We start from the raw sequence: 23545 nt of genomic DNA, 5'->3' as shown, positions 1-23545 counted from the left end.
TTGTGTTTGCACCGTCACCTCCACTTTTCCATTGGCCGATCATTCACCTCCATTTGATTGTTTACCCATTTTGAGGAACAGCTGCGAAGAGTGATTTCACTAGCCATCCTTGTGACACTGCCATGATTGGAAAATTCCAAACCTTACCTGGAATCAGCTGCTACCCATTTTATCACTCGTTCCTCAAAAGACGAGTCTTCTTTAAGCTCTTTTCAACTGATTCGTAAAATATGAAAAGATTGTCGAGTTTTGGCCTTCCAGCTCGTTAAAGCGACAGGAAGTGCTATCCCTCCTCTAGATTTTAATCTTTTTGGACCTGAGGGATTATTGCACAAAAATATCGAGCGCTTGTTTTGTTCGGCTCGTTAAAGCTAATTGAAAATTCATCCCTTCTGTATTGTTTTTTACTTTTTCGGACTTAAGGGATTAGATGACGAAAAAGGAATTTTGGAGTTACCTTTACGTACCTTTTCAGACTCTTTAAAAATGAAAAGGACCGAGTTGTCTTTGTTGTTAGACTCGTTAAAAAAGCATTAATAGCGACAAACTTGTCTTTAGACGAGAACGAGTTTCACTATCGCTAGGCTCGTTAAAACATAGCGATGGGTTTGCCCGAAGGACAAATTATAGAACAAGCATATGTTATCCTCCTCAAGCTTGACAAAAATAAAGAGGTACTAGTCAGCAATTACTGGGGAAAAATTGGGAAGAAAACTCAAAGAATCTTTATTGGTAGCAAGTCGCTCTTGAACATGACACTTCCACTCCGTGCCCGAGACGGGTTGGGTTGTTTCATTCACCGGTCACATCGCCATGGTCTCGCCATACCATCCACATTTGGGGTTAATGCTACCAATCCATCACATAAGTGTCGCCGACATGTTCAAGAGAAGTCATCCAGAAAGGCCACCTGTGTCCCGCCCACTACCATACATTATACTCCATTCTTTCATGACCGCCACCTTGAACTATATATCATCAGATCGTTTTCACCTCCATCAAAATCATTTGCTCCGTTCCGTGTCATTGATGTGGGATTCATTAAGGCCCTCCTATGACGGATCACTTCTTGTCGACATCAGCTCATTATCCAAGAAGTTGATCTAGGAACACCCCATTTAGTACTTTGAAGCTTGCATGCCTCAATGGCAAGTTTCTCACTTCCGGCGACAGGTATACATCAATGACCTTCGACCGAAAGATTTTGCGTGGTGTTCGACGCCAAGTCCTTTATTCACACCACGTGAATTGTACTGCAGTACTTTGAGGGTCATTATCATTATCGGTGATTCCTCTCGCGCTTGTTAACAGTTTACATCATTGACTGGTAATCAAGCGATGTCTTTCCATGTTCGAATTCAAAACATTTCTCACATGGATCGACTTGTACTTCGAGTGAAGATCGGACGAGATTGAAGACCCCGGATCTAGTTTCATCCATCCAGGTTGCGATATATATTCAGGAAAATAAAGACATTGAAATGTACAGCATTGCAGCACAAATAATCATCCTACCAAAAGGATGATGGCTCTATCAGAATCGTCAGTCTACCATCAGACGATTGTCTATCCTATGTACATGAAAATGAATTTATAAAGCTGAGCATGGGAATGCCCACCTCAGCTAGATCATGAAAACAGTATGAAGATAATGTATTGTATTATATCTTATTACAGGTCTCCTCCCAGCATTGAAAGAACTTCGGATCCTCCTAATAAAGCATTTCACCCGATAAACGGCCTCATACTTTAGGGGGCAACTGTTATAGACATTTTTGTGCCTTACAGCTCTAAGCATGAAATGTCCATAAACCAAGGGCTCCTAAGTCCCTAAAAGTGTTGTTCTAACTCCTAAAGGAACAAGGTCAACAAATTACAGCTTCTCCCAGAAGTTCTCCACCAGAAACTGCTCAGAACTAGTCAAATCAGGATCATTTCAGCTGCTCCACTAGCCAAGTGCGTTGCATAGCACCTAAGTCCACTAGCTAGGTGCGTTGCAACACACCTAAATGCACTACCAGGGTGCGTTGAGCGGGAAATGACAAGTGGCAGAGTCATTCCACGAGGTGGAGAGACAATGGAAGCTTCCAAAATCTTCTCCAATGACACTTGCCTCACTGAATTCGACCAAGGATGAGTAAGAGGCTCTCAGTCTCCAAGTGGAAGCAAGAACTGACAGAGAGAAGCCACTAATCAATTCATGAGCTGACTCATCCTCCTTGCATACATCTATATATGGATCCCTCATCCCAGAGATCCAGAGGCGGGAATATTGCACATTGTAAGGAATTACTGTTGGTTTTGAGATACATATCAGAGAATTAGGTGATCTATGCTTTGTTGGGGTTGAAGAAGGGACTTCTTTGCTGGGAGGTTGATGCTGGGTCAGGAATCATCAGTTGTAACTCCTCCTGGATCTTCTTGTATATCAATAAAACTATTTGAGTTTCTTCTCCATGCTTGTGTTTCATTGATGTTTGTTACATTTGTATGGTTAACTTAAATCTGATCCTAAGTTATTTATGAATATAAATCCATGTCTTTGTATAGTTTCTTTCTTTTGTGATCTTACAGGAACTTGGTGAAGCTGGGCAAGTGAGAGAGCAGGTAGCTGGAAGCTGTCAAAGAGGAGAGAGATTGGATCAAAGGACTAGCGCAAGACACAGGTTGGTTCATCCTATTCCTCTTTGTTTATAGTTCATAAAGAAGAATACAAAAGTAGTTTTCTCTGTTTGTTTCTAAGGTCGCTGTCACACCTTAGTGGGATAGAGCAGATCTAGATAGACACTTTTCCCGATAACACCAACATGGACATATTTTTCGTGATTTCACACTTGACAGAAGGGAATAAATGATTGGAAGTGAACCAAACACTGAAGGCTTTACCAATGTTGCACCTAGAAGAAGTTCACAAAAGGGTCAGTATGCCCAATCCAAAAACCAATGGTATAATCAAACTCCTTCTCGGCCTTAGAGGCGGTGAAGGTGGTGGAGGAAGAACCCCCATACCCTGTATGCATTTAGATGAAGGATAAGTCCTCACCCCCAAAGAAAGGTATGCAAATGCAGAATAGGAAGTTGGAGGAAGGTGTACCACAACCAAGCGACACTAATTATTTTAACTTACCATGGATTGAAAAAGTAATTCAACTTATGCAGCATGACTCAAAGGACCTTACTAGTGAGGAACAATATCTAGTGTCTATGGTGAATGACTAGGCACATCAAGACCTAGGGGAAGTCACTAAAGAAATCAAGCAACAGTATGTTGTGGCCTATATTAGTTGGAAAATGAAACATTGTCAAACCCTTGGATAGGTTCAAGTTCCCCGTTCCATCCAATCTTTTAAAGCCAAATCCAAGGAGATTCCGATTCAATATCTTACCAAGGAGCTCAAGAAGAAAGGGCGGAAGCCTAGGAAGGAAGCCCTTCAAAATATAGGCAATAACCCTGTCAATTCAGGACAGGTAGTGGCTTTGCCGAAGGTATTTCCACCTCTATCAAACCCTTCAACATGAATATTTTATTGTAGAATATAAGGGGATTGAATAGCAAGGGAAAGCTTTGATATATTAAAGAATAAATCTGACTAGAAAAACCAACGATTGTAATGTTGCAGGAAACAAAGATTCTGGGGGATAAATTTCCCCAAATTGTAGATAAGTGTTGGAAAGGATGTAAATACATGGCCCTTGATGCTAAGGGAATGGTTGGAGGATTGGCAGTTCTATGGAATCCGCAAGAGGCATTTTTCCAGAACTGGATGGCCAGTTCTAGAATCTTGACTGGGAGGTTTTGATATATAGGGACAAGAGAGCTAGTCTTTCTCATGGCGGTGTATGGCCCTTCGATGGCGGTCGACAGATGTCCCTTTCTAGACCAACTTTTGGCAACTAAACAATTAATAGGGGACTCCTTATGGGTGGTTGGCAGAGATTTCAACCTTATCAGATCATTGAAGGAGAAATGAGGGGTACATTGTTTGGACTTGGTTTCAGCCTTATTTGACAGTTATATAGAACAATTACATTTAGTGGATATCCATACCATAAATGGTCTATATACTTGGAACAATCAGAGAGGGGGAAAACATCAAATAGCAAGGCATTTGGATCATTTTCTTCTATCTGAGGGAATTATGCATAAGGATATTTTCTTTGAAGCGACTATTTTACCATGTATGGGCTCTAATCACTAGCCTCTTAGACTGGAGCTAGATTTGAAGGAGGCTCCTCCTAATCCCCCCTTCCGCTTTGAAAGCTTCTGGTTAAAGGATCCTTGATTCTTAAAGAAGCTACAACTTTGGTGGAAAGAGATGAATGTTCAAGGTAAGAATAATATGCATACCTTTCAATTAAAGCTCAAAGTGTTAAAAAATAAAATCAGAATTTGGAATAAGAAAGAGTTTGGTAACATTTTTTAGGATAAGCTTAAGTTGGAGGGCCAAATGAAAACTATCCAACAATGCATAATCCTGGAAGGGAGATATCCTTAACTTATTTCGGTGGAAGGAATTATTCTTAATAGGTTGGAGGAACACAGATAACAAGAGTAAATCCTATGAAGGCGGAAATCTTGAGAACAATGGCTTAAGGAAGGGGAGTGAAACTCTCATTTCTTCCACAAATCAATGTTGTAGATACACCACAAAATTTGCATTTTCTCTATATTTGATCGATTGGATCATTATATTATTTTTCATCCATATTGATGCATTGGAGTGGAAAAAATGTAGGAATCACCTCATGGGACCATTTTTACCGGCTAGACCCAATTTGGAAAAACGGGGTCTGAAACCTTCCAGGAGCATTTTGAGGAATTAAATGAAGTTTTTGGGGGTAAAATTTTGCCGCTTAAGTGTAGCACCATTTCATGTTATGATCATACATAGGAAAAGACTCGCCGGTGAGGTGGGGCGAAAAAACAAGGTCCCGGAGGGGCTTGCGCTTCCTCTCCCTAATGGTCGAGCCCCCTAAAGGGTCCTAGTGCAAGGAGGGAGCTAAACAACCCCGACCCCAAGCAAGTATTCCGGTCGAACCAACAATGAAGCCCAATCACGCTTGCTTCATTCAAGCAAGATTTTTTTTTCATCCATTCCCACTGGGTCCACTCCCGCTGGATCCACTCGAGGATGGAGACGGAGGACGGATACGGAGGACGGAGATGAGACGGAGGACGGATACGGAGGACGGAGATGAGACGGAGGACGGAGATGGAGACGGGTCCACCACACAGAGAAGCACATCAATTGGAGTCTGTATGCAAAAGTTATGGCACTCAGAAGTTAACTTTCCTATTTTCACACCTATAATTTGGGAGTATGTTGCATCAACCCCCATTATTCATGGAAAAGGGGCCAGCCACATGTTTGTGATGTAAAATACTCTAAAAGAGTCTATATTGTAACTCTAGTTAAGAGTTGATGTAGTCAAAATTAACCACTAGTAGGCTATCAGGTTGTGTTATAATCAGGCCGCTAGGAGGAAGACACATTCCATTCTTTCAAGAGAATTTTGTTCCATAGCTGAGAAAAGATAGCTAGGAGAGATAGGAGGTAAAGCACATAGAGAGGATCTGTGAACTGTAGCATCTCATGGGCCACAAGCATTACTTCTTTGTACCTGTAACCATATTTTCTAGACAGAGAAAGAGAACGAAGCAGCCTCACCTTCCAGCTGGGTTTTCTCCCGAAAGGGTTTCCCAGAGCATATTTTGTGTCTTATGTGTGTGTGTGAGCTTATTTTTTTGTTCTCTACTTTTCTTCATAATTCTCATTTGCGTGCATGCACTAATTACAGTAAAATCTACAGATCTAGAAATTAAATAAAATTGTAATAGTGTAGAACTTCATATTTTTAATATAATATTGTCAGATCTATTGTGACAAATTGTCCAGTAGAATATCCATGGTAGTTTATGGATCATTTGGTATCAGAGAATATTTATTTGGGTATTTTGTGGAGATTGCAGGGATCTAGATCAGCGGGGCTAAAAATCATAAAACCCTAATCATGGTCGAAGAATCTGTAAACCAACCTTGTGATCCTGCATAGGTGAGGTTTACGTTGTTGGAACAACAATTCGCAAATATCAACCACAATGTAATCCTCCTCATGGCAGCCTTGAATATTAATCTGGGGATATTTGGAGAAGATGGGGGTTTGAATGCAGAGGACAAATCATAACAGGGATCAGAAGATCAGGAGAAACGAAGAGCCAGTCGAAGAAAGGACCTGAAAAGATCAACCTAGTTTGAGTGTCGTGAACCAATCACAGTCCCTGTTTAAAATGGAAGAAAAAGTCAATATCAAGTCATATGGTGTGATCGATGCTTTGAATCTAAACCACTGGTTGTAGCAATTGGAATTTTCTTTCAGTGTCCATCAGATCGAGGAAGGGAAAAATATCTCATTTGCGTGGTTGAAATTAGAGGGCCATGCACTAACTTTGTGGAAGAGCCACATGGGAATCCTGATCTTGGAGGGAGAACCTCAAGTGACTAAGTGGGAGCATTTCAAAACCCTCATTAATTCATATTTTTATCCCATTGGGTACGTGGAGGACTAGTGGATCCAGTGGCATTATTTCAGGCAAAAATCGGGCCAAAGCGTGCAAGAGTACACAAGGGAATTCAGAAAGATGGCTATAATGTTGGGTATCTCTCCAAAGAACCCAGATATACTCCTCAATAATTTAAGAGTATGCATTTCCATCTGTGCGAGCAAGTGATTTTGTTCAAGCCCAAATTGGTGGAAGAGGCTTGTGTACAGGTGCAATACCTGGAAAACATAGGCCTAAAGAGATCGCAATTAAGTGGATTGAAGCAAAAGGAGCAATAAGATGTTTTTGAGGAGAAGAAGAAGCAAAAAGGGGGGAAATAAAAAGACCACATCCACAACACACTGGTGTAGATATCCTAGAAACCACTACAACATTGATGGCCGTACAGAGGAGAAGTGTTGGAAGTTGCATCCGAAACTAAAAACAATGTAAACTTTGAAACGGGAACTGATATTGTTACCCGTTTCGTAGAGATAGCAAAAAATTGACCTGATTTTGAAAAGGGGTGATGCAGAACGAACATGTTTTTTTTAGAGCATAGTTTTTGGAAGGAATGTCATGGGAAGGATAGTCTTATGTACATTACGTTTTTGAATGGTAGTGATTTTCATGCTGATTTTAAAAAGTGAGTATTCTGCATCACCCCCTTTTTTTAAAAGACCTGTTTTTTGGCTTTAAATTTTCTAATGTATAAAATATAAATAATTATTTTGTAAATTTGATCATTTTTGAAGTGGTCGTTTTCTTCACATTTTCTTGTTTTTTATTTTAATTTTAATTTTTTTTTGAGTGAGGTTCTTATTGTTTTGCATTTTTAAATTAGGAGGTCGATATTTAGAATTTTCGATATTCTACATATTTATACATCCTTAATTAATTTTTCACTCCACGTGAAATAATTGTTTCTAAAAAACAATATTTTTTAACAATGGACATAAAAATAACCATTTTTAACATAAATATAACTAAAAAACTACACGTTTTGATAATTTTTTGCTAGAATTGACATGTCAAAATCACAATTTTTATACGATAATTTTAACTAAAAATGGTTAAATAATAGTTTTTTTAATGAATTTCATGTCAAAAAAATAATAATAATCACATTTTTTTTTCAAAAAATAATGATTAACTTAAAAATCAATGCGAAAATCACATATTACAAATATTGAACGTATAACAACCCTAATTGAGTGTTTATTTTTCTCATAAAATGTCAAAGTCAAAACATTGCAAAGCTTGATTTCCAAGCATAACTTAAATTTAATCAACAATGTCACGTAATCCAAACTCTTCGTCCTCTAGAGTTTCATCATTGTCTTCTTCCACAATATGTTCTGTTTCCTTTTGCTCATTTTCCTCTTCTAATGGGTCTTTGATGTCCGTGAATCTCCCAATGTATGTCTTTCCAAACATTCCATGTAATGGTGGTTGGGGTTCCTTTGCCTTTTTTCCACACGTGATTCACTAAAGTCCCCTTTCTTAAACCCAATTTCTTGCATTGCATCTGGAAGAAATTGAAGAGCATTAATTCTTTGTTGAATGAAAGGCTGAAATGTTTAAAATTTTTCTTGAATAACTATTTCAAATACCATTTAAGAAAAGATGGTAATGCAAGCACATACTCAACGCCCATATCACCTCCTCAACGCCCATGTCACTTTTATAAAATAGAATGTATTTATCATTCTACTCAACATTCATTTTTATCAAAATTCAATATTTTCACAAACATGAAATCACTTTAAAACATTTTATATCAATTTATACCAATTTTCAAAATTAATAAAACAAACTCAACTAATTTAATAATGGTGAATTGTAATATATAAAAAGAACTCACTACATATCATCCACTACCAATGTTAATCAAGTGAAGAAAAAGCACCATAATTCATCCAAACACAATTAATTTTATATTTATTAAAAAAAATAAAAATTATATATGTTCAAGTCTACATGTGAAATTCATTTATATGATTAAGACTTGCTTACACACTTGTTTCCCTTGTAATCAATTCATCTCAACAGAATTATCAGCGAAAACAAATCTTATCTATGCAAAGAGATAAAAGATAAGCTTCTTCGAATTTTTTTTTTATTTCCACCAAGTGATTTGTCTATTTATCAATTTAATAATGATGTGGGGAATTAAACCATATCAATTTATTAGAAATTATTGAAATTTTTATTTATTAACACCAATCTAGTCAAAACGATCCCAAATCTCCCAAAAACCATTGTTTTAACCTCATGCATTCAAACAAAATGAGCCTAACAGACCCTAAACAAAATGGATTAAGTGAGTTGTTGACTCAGCCTAACAAACCCTAACTGACATAGCCTGATCACATTCCAACTTCAAGTCATTAACTAAAATAGTCGAAAGACCCTCACCCTATATCTCAAGTCTTGAAGCACTTGGTTGCCTTCATTTACCAAACATTGCTTGCGTACGTTTGGACTTGATTTGGTTTATAACAATTTGCTTAGCCAAAGAGAGCAGGGAATCCATTTGTGATTATTTACAGATTTGCAAATGGAAAATGCAAACTATTTTATGCAATCAACGAAGAATTGCAAATTGCAAATTACAGATTTGCAAATGAAAAATATAAACTATTTTATCTCATCAGAACAGAATTTCTCAAATTAAAGTCATCTATTATGATCAATTTACCAAAAAGTTGTGTCATCCATTACGTTTAATCTATCAAGAAGTTTCAAAATTTTAAACTCAAGTCATACATCATGTTCAATCTATCAAAAGTTGTTTACTTCAAAATTTATAATTTATGTATCAATTTTCCCTATGTTTATTTTTTATATAACATAACATATAAGAATATTTTACAAAGCTCCAAAAATCTAGGTCTGACTACTTTGATTATTAATCAAATGTAAAACCAAAATATATTGTTTTGTTTAAAACTCGATCTCGTAGCAGATGTTTCCATCAGAATCGACCTTAATTTCTCGAAGACACTCATCGAATTCTGACGGCTCCAGCTTCTCCCTGACACTGGTAAGAATATGACGGAGTTCCTTGGCAGAAATCTTGCCGGTGCCCTCTTTATCGAGGGCTTTAAAGGCATCCCTGAGTTGAACATGGAAGCTCCCTCCCTTCAAGTTCTGTTTCATCACGTCCACGAAGCGAGGGAAGTCGATGGTGTCGCTGATCTCTTCACGTTTAATGATCTCTTTAAGCTCTGCCTAAGTGGGATTCTCCCCCAGGGATCGCATCATGGTTCCCAGTTTGGCCACCGTAATGTACCCGTCATGGTCGGTGTCGAATAGGCTGAACGCCTCCCGCAATGGAGCGATTTGCTCTTCACTCTAGATCAAAACTGAACTTTTACTAAAAAATTATTTTGTTTGTTCCTGCGAAAATTAATTAACATCAAAATTCCCTCTTAAATTCGCTTAATATCATATTGGATGCCCAGTAAGTATTGTTTGGGGCAATTTGTAGCAGATGGGGCGATTCCAAGAATTGTTGGGTGATGCCCCGCCACCACCACTGGTGGTGGGGCGGTGGCAGGGCGATTCTCAGAATCACCCCACCACTCGGCGATTCTCAGAATCGCCCCATCTGCTACGAATCGCCCCAAACAATGCTTACTGGGCATCCAATACAATATTAAGTGGAGAAATCCTAGTCCTGCGAAAGATGTGCAGTGATGGCACTGCTGGGAATTAAACTGGGGTCGCTTTGGGTGTTATTGCAACAGGGGGCGATGTCAGTGCTGGTGTCGGAGATGCTAAGCCCATCAATACCGTGACGAAAATGAATATGAATCTAACCCTAATGACTTCACAACACACCCTATTACCAACTATCTTATATCTGACATTTAGTCAGTAATTTGATCTTATATCTATCATTTAGTCATTAATTTGATTATTTTCTTATTATTCAGTTATATAATTATATCATATTATGTTTGATCCTAAATCAAATATTTATCAGAGTGAGGAAAATCGGTCAGTAAAAGATATATTACTTAGTTTTTTAAATTGAGGACAGGATTATCCATTAATTCAATGTAAAAGATATATTACTTAGTTTTTTAAATTGACTTCCGCTTAATATTCATTCGCAGTTTCCATAAAGAAAAACTTGGCAGAAGTACCTACAACAAGTGGTGATTGTGAGAAGAATATGTACAAGATCTATGGGAGTCTTATCTTGCTAAACGGACAAATCGTAAGATGTATCACACCTCATCTCTTTTCTCATTGAACATCATTGTCAGTATTAATATGAAAACAACATACAAACAATTATATCCACAAACAATCAAATTGCCAGCCACATATTGCCATGTCATTTCCCGAATATTATTACTGTGATATCATTTCTACCTAAACTTTATGCTTAAAAATTCCATGGGTATGTGGTACTTTAAACTAAATCAATTGGTTGCCTGTACTATTTTTCCCCTGTTTTAACTATTTTTTGGTGGCGGGGTGATTCCCAGAATCGCCCCACAACACGATTGCTCGAATACTCTAATAGGTGCTGCTGTAGCAAAGGGCTTTTGCAGTGGAATGTAATCGATTTTAAATACAAACGACGCTGATAAATGGGTATGTGGTACTTTAAACTAAATCAATTGGCTGCCTGTACTATTTTTCCCCTGTTTTAACTATTTTTGAAGTGTATTCTCTGGTACTCTTGTGAAAATTAATTAAAGATCTGGCAATGGAGCAAAAGATTCGGCTCTGTTGTCAGGTAAAATTTAGCTCTGCTAAACTGCCGATCCTCTTTCTTTCTTGTTAAAAGGCTATAGTTATCATTCCTCTTTTCTATTTTTGAAGTGTGTGCGCTATTGTGACAATTGATTAAAGATGTAGCAATGGAGCAAAAGATTCGGCGCTGCTATTAGGTAAAAGTTAGCTCTGCTAAAGTAGCCCCTACTCTTTCTTTCATGTTAGGTTAAAAATGCATAGTTATCGTTCCTCTTTCTTTCCTTCTCTGTTCATTTTCTGTTCAATTTTAGGTTAAATTAATTGTTATATTAATGAAACTGTAACAGGTGAATTCTGGTTTGATTGACCCAGATCACGGGATGCTGCCGTAGTAAAGGTTTGTTGCAGCGGATGATGATTTATTTTAGATAAAAAAAAAATGGTTATGTAACATTTTAAGCATTCCTGGGTTTTACAAATTGATAGCGAGCTATAAAAGAAAAAAATAGTGAGATGATATAAAACAAAAAAATATACTCGGCATTGTCGTATTCTTGTAGCCCTATAAGCGAAATAACATCCAATGCGTTTTACAGTATTTCCATGCTTTCCATGGAAATCTAATGTGGTTGATGTAGGGAAATGAAAAACTTACAAATGAAGGTAGCCAGAGAACATTTTCGCGTCTAACAATATTATTTAACGTCCTTTAATAAAGCAATGAGCCAGCCAGAACTTCAACCTTTCCGAATTTATTTCATTTCTTTTTCTCCGAGGATCAACTCTATTTTAAAGTATTTTGTTGATTTAGGTTAAAATTTAAGATTGTGTATCGCAGAAAGTGGTAAGTTTACAAATGAATCTGTGAGATCAGGAGGGAGTAGTAAGTTCATGGATAAGAGGCTAGTCTGAGGTTTGGTAAGTGTGCCTTAATTATTATTGAAGTGAGGCAGCTAGTATGCTGGTTTGTTATTAGTGAAATGGGATTAATTGTATTTATGAGTAGTGAAATGGGATCAACTGTATTTATAAAGTATTTTTATGATTTAGATTAAAATCTAGGGTCATGTATTTAATGAAATGAAAAACTCACAAATAAATAGGTTGCAGTAAGTTTATGGACAAGAAGTTAGTATGAAGTTCGGTAATATTAAAGAAGTTCGGTAATATTAAAGAAAATTAGTATGAGGTTCAATATATAAATGTATATTGTCAAATTTCTATAAAATTATAATTTTATTCCTAATTTTTATGATTTTTTTTTAATTTTAGCAATCTGAAATGTATATTTTAATGTTTATTGACATTTACCAACCATTTAATTTATCTGACTATACTAATTATTATTGATTAAAATTTAAAAATACCTCAAAACCATTATCTTTTAAATCCCATCATAAAATTGTTTTTGAAAAACATTTTTCATTTACTAAAAATACCAATTTACAATCAATGATTTGTCTCATTACATTATAGTATTTTTATATATTATATATTTTACTCATGCATTATAATATTCTTACATGTTATATAAAAAATATATAAAATACATTACGATTTTTTTAGATATTATATAAATATAACTGAACTTAAAAGTATTAATAATATCTTTTAAATATTTCAGATTTAAAACTTGCCCATTAAATATTGGATGTGTTTCTTATTATTAAATATACGTTTAAAATGATAAATTAATGTATTGATAATTAATTTTATACTAAAAGCATCATTAATGTCGCCAGATTTTTTTATAAGCATTCGAATCTCTTCAAATTAGATTCTTAATTAAAAAAAGATTGTATACAGAGAGCCGGTGTACTGAGTAATCAACCTTAGTCTGGGAGAAAGGATAAAGATATACAAATATATTACCATGTAAGTAATTATTTGATGTTTAAGAAAATATAAAAATACATTATTACTCGATATAAATAATTATTTAATCCTCTGATAAATGTTGATAAAGAAAGTAATTCAATGATAATGATTGGATAAACTTACTAATTTTAAATACAAACGACGCTGATGTGGTACTTGAAACTAATTCACTCGCTATATGTTGTGGTTTTTTTGCCTGCTTTAACTATTTTGAAGCTGGTACTGTTGTGATAATGATTAAAGATGTAGCAATGGAGCAAAAGACTCCGCGCTGCTGTCAGGTAAAAGTCAGCTCTGCTAAACATAGATCTCCTTTCTTTCATAATATGTTATAGCTATTATTCTTCTTTCTTTCGTGCTCCGTTCATTTTTTGTTCAAGGTTAGGTTAAATTAATTGCTATGTTAATGAAACAACAACAGATTAAAGATCCGGGAATAGAGCGAACAATTCCGCTTACCTTCAGGTAAAGTTCATCTCTGCCAACGTCCTTCCTCTCTATTTCATGTTAAGTTAAAATAGTATAGCTATTGTTCCTATTTATTTGATGTTAGGTTCAAAATTAGATTCAATTATTGTTATGTTGAGGAAATAATAACCGTTAAATATTGTTATGTTGAGGAAATAATAATCGTTAAATATTGGTTTGGTCGATGTTGATCAGGAGGTGCTGCCGTAGAAAGGGTTATTGCAGTGGAATATGACTGATTTTAAATACCAATGAGCGTAATAAATGGGTATGTGGTACTTTAAATGGGTATGTGGTAATATGTACTAACTATTTTTGAAGTGTATGCGCCGGTAATCTTGTGACCTCTGGCAATGGACCACTGGTGGCGGTGCGGTGGCGGGGCGATTCTAAGAATCGCCTCGCCATCCGATTGCTCGAATACTCTAATAGCCAAGCAACTCCCTCAAAGTAGAAGAAAAGAGAACAGGAAATGGGTGTGCTGAGCTCATCTTTTGAAATGCCGTATACATGCACAAAAAACTTTGACCATCAAACAAGAATACGCTGTCCGCACAAATGGCATGACTCCAAACCCTCCAACGCACACACCATAATATAATGAATCAACATACTAAAGTGAATAATTTTGGAGTTGTATGCAAATAAGCCAGCAGACACATGACACACTCACTCAATACAACACATTGCATATAGTATATATCTCCGTTGCACATATATACTACGACTTCAATTGTATATACAGATTTTGACAACAACTATAGAGTTTTAATTGACAACAACTAGGATACAAAAACTTCACAATGCATACCACTATGTCAATGCTCCATTCCAAGTAACACTTCAACACTAGTGTACATACCTCCATGCAACTAAATGAAATCAATGTAGGGTTTAAGTTTTCAATGTTGTTAACCAGATTCACGATGTTCAACACAATTCAATGTATACAACCCACGTATTACGCATAGACATAATGGGGAAAATATTACGCATCCAAAGGACATATCCATGTAATCGGGAAAATAAATATTCAATCAACATTTGGACTATTGGAAAGTTCCTTTTAGATGATTGATATTCCATGGCAATATATTTTAAGAGGTGTATTGCGAAAATAAGGAAATATGGGTATGATAAAATAAGGGGGTGGAAGCCTAAGAAAAACTAGAAGTGCTAATATCTAAGGAGAAAAAAGAGGATGGGACAAAACCAATGTTCAAGATTCAAAAAGAAGGTAATGAAATAAGAATAGAGGAGGGCGGAAATTTGACTGTTATAAATGGTGAAAATGTCAAATATTTATTTATTCAAGAGAAAAGAATTGAAGAGCCCATAAGCATCTTAAAAGGAAGCTAGATACAATAAATCAATGAAACACAATATGATTTATTAGTCTCGTAAATCCATTCTTTGTCGATTTTAGAATATGGTGAGAATTTCATGGATAAACCCATAGATTATACAACATGGGAAATCGATTTGGATGTTTTAAAGATTACACATACACCTACTGATTTCTCAATAAGTGTAGTCTCAATCTAATTGCAAGGTAGTTTTGTTTTATTTTGATGAGTTAAATTGCATTGTAGTTTTATTTTATTTTGATCAATTAAATTGCATTGTAGTTTTGTTTTATTCATGTAGGTTTCCCATTTATTTACTATAGTTTCTGGTGAGTATAGTTTGGAGTATCTTTTCCTCACTCTGATAAATATTTGATTTAGGATCAAACATAATATGATATAATTATATAACTGAATAATAAGAAAATAACCAAATTAATGACTAAATGATAGATATAAGATCAAATTAATGACTAAATGTCAGATATAAGATCGTTGGTAATAGGGTGTGTTGTGAAGTCATTAGGGTTATTATTGACTCCTTAAATATGACTCAAGGATTTCTAAAAGTATTCTTCCAATATCAATGAGTTTCTATGTCTACAATGTAATCACCACAATGAAATAATAAGCATTTACTACCAACTAGATGTTGATAGTCCCATAAAAGGTTTTTATATCCCTCTTTACTTCCCCCATTGGGGTGCTTTTCATTTATTTTATTTCTCCCTTTTCTTTTATTTAGATATGAGGATGGGTAACATCTAATTGATAATAGTGGGGGAAGCAACGCACTGAATAACCATATTAATAGGGGTGTCTCCTTATATTGGGTGTAAATTCTTGACCTAATTGACTTTTTAGAATTGTTGCCAAGGGAGATGTTTTTATGCTGTTGTTAAGATATTCGCAGTGAATTTGATAAATGTAATCCTTTCTCAGTGGTAATTGATGTTAATGGAGGTCCAAAGTTAGTTTTCTCATTTTGGTTGTGTTTCCCATTGTGGTATTAGCGTCCATGTGCTCCTCATGAGTCACCTGCAAAAAAATAAAACAAACACAAAATACCATGTAACTATATTTAAAACGCCATCAAAGTTATTATTGTGGTTCATAAGATGACAGTGACAGTGACCTTCCTTTAAAGGTTTGGAAAGAAATTAAAATAGATTATTATTATGGCCTTAGATACTCTAATCAAACTAAATCGAGTGGTCGTAGGTAGCTCATCGTATTCTCCCTACATGTGGGGTATGATTTCACTGATGATGCATTATTAGGATTGTGATTGACACTAGAGTTATCTTCTGGGAACTTGCTTGTTTTTTCCAATTATTTCATTCTTGAGAGAAAATCCTCTGACATCTAGGTTTGGGATTTATTGATAGCAAATGAAGTTATCCTACCTTCACTTCTCGGGAACACATTTATGAGGGAGTAATAAGGTTCTTGAGGTGTAACTGAGTTGCTTTAGAACAAATGAAACTTGCTTCTGGGATTCCTTGTGAACCTTTTGTGAACATATTTTATGGAGAGGGTGATCAGTTTAGCGAGGGTCATTAGAGGAGATTCACTGTAATCTGACTCCAGTTCCTCTTTTTAGCGAAATCCTGGCCTTCTATGAATTTGTCATGCTCAAAATTAAAATAAGGATAATCAGGAAAATGTGCTTGATGTGATATGGTAAATTTGTCCATCTATGTTTAGGTGTAATAACCATGGCATGTAATGGTTGAAAACATGTTGAATTTATACTTAGGAAAGAAAAATGGTATTCTATCAAACACATTAATGTGTTTTTTTCCTCATAAACAACTTTGTTTGGCACATAAAAATTTGGTTTTACTAGCTTTTTTTAAAAAGTTTGAAAATTGACCCTAAAAAAAAAAAATCATCATTCCAGTATCATCACTTTTTCATTTTGAAGCTATATTTTGCACGAAAATTTTATATAAATTTCGTAGTCACTGCCATTTTTAAAACATGTTCAAAATTGACCCCTAAAAAATAAAATCATCGTTCCAATATACACACTTTTCGTTTTTAGCACTGTTTTTGATGTTTTTTTGGGGTTTTTTGGCCAGAGTTCCCGTTTTGAGTTTATAGTTCTCGTTTCAAAGTTTACATTGTTTAAACCCAAAGAAAAAGAATAAATATAATAAGAAGAATATCATGGCCACTAATTCGAGCAACCAAGTTGAAAGCAGCTCAGACATGGATGAGAAGAATATTTTTACATCAGTTCAGAAGGAGGTGAATCCAAGTAGCCTTCAGCATAAGGAAGAGAAAGAAATTACCAAACTCTTCCATATAAAGATATAGGTCAAGAAGACAAAAATTGATGCTTTGTTTGACTCGGGATCACAGGTGAATCTCATTGCAACAGAGTTGGTCAAGAAGTTGGGGCTGTAAGTTCGTGATCATCCAAACCCATATCCATTGGGATGGGTAAATAAGGATGCATAGTTGAAAGTAACAAAACAGTGTAAAATTAGATTTTCTATCAGTGTTGATTTTATTAATGAAGTAGATCTAGATGTGGTTCCCCTTGATATATGTGGAGTCATGTTTGGGATTTCATACATGTACATGTGTGATGAAATATTCATGAGGAGAGCCAACCAATATCGTCTCATTAAGGATGGAAAACCATTCATCAACAATGCACACAAATGCAAGTCAAAAAATTCACTGGTAAGTGCCAACCAAGCCAAGAAATTGATCAGTTCTAGCAAGAAGTATGTTTTATTGTTTTTAAGAGAAATTTAGTCTGTAAAGGAGTCGATAAGAGGCAAGGCATCCTTGTAGGGGTGTACTAAGAAACAGAAACAACAAACGGAGGAGTTGTTACATGCATATAGGGATGTGTTTTGAGAGCCTAAAGGATTACCACCTAAGAGAGAAGTGGATCATGATATCCAACTATTGTTGGACTCCCCATTGCCAAAGATTGGGTTGTATAGGCAATTTGTTATAGAAGCAAGTGAGGTGAATAAATTGCTGGAACATGGTGTTATTCAACCGAGTACATCACCATGTGGGTCACCCATCATCATTGTGTTGAAGAAGAATAGTACTTGGTGGATGTGTATAGATTACAAAGCGTTAAACAAAATCACGCTCAAGAAAAGATACCCCCTGCCCAGGATAGATGATTCATTGGACTAGTTGTAGCAAGAAAAATACTACACCAATTTGGACTTGAAGTATAGATATCACCAGGTTCGAGTCAAAGAAGAAGATACTTGGAAAACCACATTCAAAACTAGTCAAGGTTTGTATGATTGGTTACTCATGCCATTTGACCTATGTAATGCACAAGCTACATTTATGTGATTAATGAATGATGTATTGCACCCTTTTATAGATTCATTTGTTAATTTATATTTGGATGATATAGTGGTATATAGTTCTACCTGGGAGGAGAATATGTCACATTTGATGTAGGTGCTTGAAACATTGAAGAAGCACCAGCTATTAGAAAATCTCAAGAAGTGTGAGTTTGCATAGTAGTCTTTGGTGTATCTGGAGTATGTCATCAGTGGAGGAGAGATGAAGATAGATCCTTCCAAGATGGAGGCCATTATGAAATGGTTAGTTCCTACTAATGTTTCTGAGGTTGGGAGTTTCAACGGGGCAACACATTCCCTAAGGAAATTCATATCCTCATTTTCTGCAGTAGTAGCACTTCTCCATGCCATAACAATAAGTGGCAAGATTTTCCAATGGGGAAAATGTCAGTAAAGGGATTTTGAAGAGATAAAGAAGATCATCCAAGCACCAGTTCTTGCATTACAAAACTTGCGGCGACCCTTTGAAATGGATACATATGCAAGTGGGTATGTTATGGGAGTTGTCTTGATGCAGGGAGGAAGGCATGTATTCTACCATTTTGAAGTATTTCATGGGGAAATTCTTAACTACCCTACCTACGACAAGGAGCTTTATGCCATGGTGCAAGTTGTCTTCTATGCCATGGTACAACAAGGAGCATTATCTGATGGAAAAGGAGACAATAATCCACACAGATCACCAACCACTACAATACTTGTAGGCCCAGAGTAAGCTACAACAGACTAGGCATTACAAGTGGATGGGGTTTTTACAACAGTTTCATTTGGTGATAAAATATAAGAAGGGAAGCACAAACAAGTTGGTTGACATGCTTTCAAGGCCACCCACATCAAAGATTACATCTTTGGGGACTCTTATGCACATGGATCCATTCACCCATGATGCATACAGAGAGGCATATTCAGAGGATGAGGACTTCAAGGAGGTGTATCAGCAGTTGCAGAGTTAGATTCATGTGCATGATGGCAACAACACCATTGAAAACCATCTCTAGGATGGGTTACTCTACAGGCTAGATAAGTTATGTGTTCCTAAAGGTGAGCGATTGCAGATGATTAGAGAGATTCGCACCTCAAAGGTTGCAGGGCACTTTGGTGTAGGGAAGACAGTGGCTAACTTACAGAGGTACGTGTATTGGCCCAAGATGCAAGAGAAGGTAGCTAGGTTCATAAGAGGATGTATGCTTTGTTGTATCAACAAGCCTAGCAACATGAAACAATGTCTATATCATCCCTTACATGTACCTACTCGTCCTTGGGAAAGCATTTCCATGGACTTTGTGGGAGATTTACCAATAACTAGGAAGGGACATGACTACCTATTCATGGTAGTTGATAGGTTCAAAAATATGTGTGTTCTAATTCCCTATAAAAAGATATAGTTTTACAGAAGAGGTCCAGAAATACAAGACAAGGGCAGCATGACCTCCGGCAGATTGGATTGAAGGGAAAACTTCCAAGCAAAGCTAAATGGTACACCAGAGAGGAGGTGGAGGAAAAATTTCCTCACCTCCTTTAGTAAAATCATTTGGGGACCAAAACCATCCCAAAATGGGGAAGTGTGTTCTAGATTGTATCATTATATTGTTTTTCATTCATATCGATGCATTGGAGTGGAAAAAGTGGAGGAATCATCTAATGGGACCGTTTTTACCAGCGGGACCCAATTTGGGAAAATAGGGTCTGAAACATTTTGGGAGTATTTTGAAGCATTAGACCATATTTTTGGGGGTAAAAGTTTGTTGCTTGAATGCAGCACCATTTCATGTTGTTATACACATAGATATCTTTCCAACGGCACAAGAAGAGCGTCAATTGGAGTCTGTATGCAAAATTTATTCCACTCATAAGTTGACCTTCATGTTTTCACACGTATAATTCGTGAGGATGTCGTGCCAGCCCCCATTATTCATGGAAAATGGGCTAGCCACATGTTTATGATGTAAAATAATCTATAAGAATCTACATTGTAACTCTAGTTAAGTGTTGATGTAGTCAAAATTAACCACTAGTAGGCTATCGGGTTGTGTTATAACCGGGCCACTAGGAGGAAGAGGCATTCCATTCTTTCAAGAGCATTTTGTTCCATAGCTGAGAAAAGATAGATAGGAGAGATAGGAGGTAGAGCACATAGAGAGGATTTGTGCACTGTAGCATCCCATGGGCCATAGGCATTACTTCTTTGTACTTGCAGCCATATTTCCCAGACAGAGAAAGAGAGCGAAGCGGCCTCACCTTCTAGCTGGGTTTTATCCCTAAATGGTTTCCTAGTGCATATTTTGTGTCTTACGTGTGCATGTGTCAACTTATTTTGTTGTTCTCTACTTTTCTACATAATTTCCATTTGCATGTATGCATTAATTACAGCAAAATATACAGATCTAGAAATTAAATAAAAATGTAATTGTGTAGAACGTCGTATTTTTAATATAATATTGTTAGGTCTGTTGTGATGAATTGTCCAATGGAATATCGACGGTAGTTTACGGATCAATATTGGGGGCAGATCATGAGAGGAAACTACATTGTGACATAGAGGAAGAATTGGTAGGTTACTTTCAAGGTATTCGTATGGAACATTCTACTCCTCTGCAATCAGTTATTCACTCTATTATCTCACCTATTCCAAAATTGGTCAACAGGGACCATAATAGGGCTCTTATCAAGTCTATCGCTTTTCAAGAGGTACAAATGGTAGTATTTAATCTGTCGACAAATAAGGCCCTAGGCCCAGATGGTTTTATTTTTTTAACGCTACCTGAAATTTCCTTGGTATGGGGATTTATGAAGTGGTGGAAGAATCCCGACAAACTCAATCAATTCTCCCTACTATAAATGTAATTTTCCTCATCCTAATCCCAAAAGAGGGACACTTTGATGAACCTAGTGGTTTTCTTCCAAAATCATTGTGCAGTGTTATATATAAAATAATCTCCACAATCATTGTGAGTCGATTGAAACCATTACTTCTGGATGTTTAAAATAACAAGAACAAATAGGTTTTTTTGAAAGGCGTCTCATCACAGATGGTATCATCATCGTGTAGGAAATTATTCACTCCTTACAAAAACATAAGAGAAACTATCTTTTCCTCCCCATGGAATATGGAGAGTTGGCAAGTTGATGACTCATAAGCTTTTATTCTATACGCGCTTAATGTGAATCCTTCAATGGTGACGTCCATATTATCCATCGTGCACATACTAGTGCATCATACACACCACCTTCATTGAGCTTTATTCAACTTAGGTTCAATGGTGATTCAAAAGGAAACCTAGGAAACGTTTGGTATGGAGGAATTTTCCGGGATGAGCACTCTAATCCTCTATTTTCATGGTCAGTTGGTGTCACTATTAATAACTTATCAAAATTCTTAGTAGTAGAGAAGGGTTTAAAAAAGAATACAGGCGAAGTTTTAGATTGCTCCATATCCATGGAGACTCTCAATTAGTAATCCACTGCATTCAAAAACTACTCAACGGTCTACCACCACATATAATGGTGAGTTGGCATTTGTAGGATGTAGTATCCAGTATGAAAGCTATCCTTGCTCGATTCCACTACATTATTCTTCATCATACCCGCAAGGTAGGGAATTTGATGGCAGATGCATTGGCGAATTAGGGGTGTAGGGAGAGCCAACTGACTCTAGATACCACGTGGTCAGAGATATCAGCAAGGGATGACATATATGCAATTAAAGTTTTGATACAAAAGGATGGGGCCATGTTTTCAATAGTCCACGATGGGGGTGCTACCACTAAGCCACAACCTAACAACAAGCATGATTAACATGTCGAAGAGAAGAATGGTGCAAGGCTTGGTGAAATTTAATATCGCTACAAAACTTGCCACATGTTTGATGGGAATCACCACGTGGCTCCCACTGGATCCCATGCCTCCGAGCTACCTCACCAGTCATGTCACTATAAATGCGAGAGTTGGGTAGGTGTTACAGGGAAATGTGACAATATAAGGATTCACACTCTCTTTCCAGGAGGAGTTATGGCAACCTTAATACCTTATTTATTGGAGCAATCTCCTCGGATCTCTAACATCACATTCTTCACACTTATTCATGAGAACATGATGTCTGAACAGTTGAAATGGGTTGAAGAGTGTGTCGGGCTTGCCAAATGTCTATTCAGCGATCCAACATTCACCACAGGCATCCCTCTTAGGCTCATCACTATATTCTTTTCTGACCTTTATAATTGCATGGACACCTATCCTCGATGGAACAATTGGGGTGGTGAAGCTTGTATCGCAAACTTAAGCGACCTCGGGTACTTCTGGTATACTTATCCTTCTTCAATCACTTGTCACCAGTTTTATGATTACTCTTTGGTTATGGTTGATGATGTTTCAATTACATTAATTGTTGTCTGGAAATCTCTTGTTAGTATTGTCATATCGTCGCTAGGTCAATGTTCTTCGTCTTGTTCCTTCATAACACCAGCACGGGGTCGTCCTTCGAATTTGTAGCAGCAATGTCACCCTCGTCGCTCTAGAGCTTTGAACCCACTTCTGTATCCTTCCACTGCCCTATCTTGTTATGTGGGGTTTGGTATTCGGGCTCCTTCTCCATCTGGTTCTAAAAGGGTGAGTTGGGTGTGGTCTCCAGTTGTTTCACCTTTTCATGTCATTTACCCTGTGGTTAAGTGTTTTACTCTCGTGTCACTTTCTACCCAGGGTTTTTGGTTTGGGGCTCGGGTTCTCCCAGTTATCTACTCAATCTATATAGCAGTGCTACTACTCACACTTCCTCATTTCCTATCATGTCTAGGGTGAAACATTTTCTCCTTTTGCTCTGGTTCTCTCACCTTTTCTCACAAGTATTTGCAGTCAATGCTTGTTTTATGATTTGGTCACTCAATTATTGTGGTTCCATGGGGCATCTCTAGTTTCATGGCTCCACGAAAATGTCAACTTAGTCAGAGGGGCAGGCAGTCAAGCTCCTCTTCATCAACACGCAGGCTCTTCGGATGGGATTCAGTGGTGAACTTCTTTGACTCTATCCCTCCAGAATTTAGAAGAGAAATCCTACTATTAGAGTCAAAAGAGTTTGGATGGAGATCTTATTTCTCATATTCTAAAGTCTCTGGACATAGATGCAATTGGGTTTCAGATCCAGGGCAGTTTAGGAAACGTCGCCTCCATTTTCTTCACTCCATAAGTCTACACCAACAGCTTGACATCCTTCTACGCATGGTTATAAGGGACAAACATGTTGATAATTATCAATT

Source organism: Pinus tabuliformis, chromosome 7, assembly GCF_031772625.1.
Source record: "Pinus tabuliformis cultivar Carrire ecotype Pingquan chromosome 7, CPIR1, whole genome shotgun sequence".
Taxonomy (NCBI): domain Eukaryota; kingdom Viridiplantae; phylum Streptophyta; class Pinopsida; order Pinales; family Pinaceae; genus Pinus; species Pinus tabuliformis.
The sequence above is the reverse complement of the archived record's forward strand: the minus strand, read 5'-3'. Positions refer to the sequence as shown.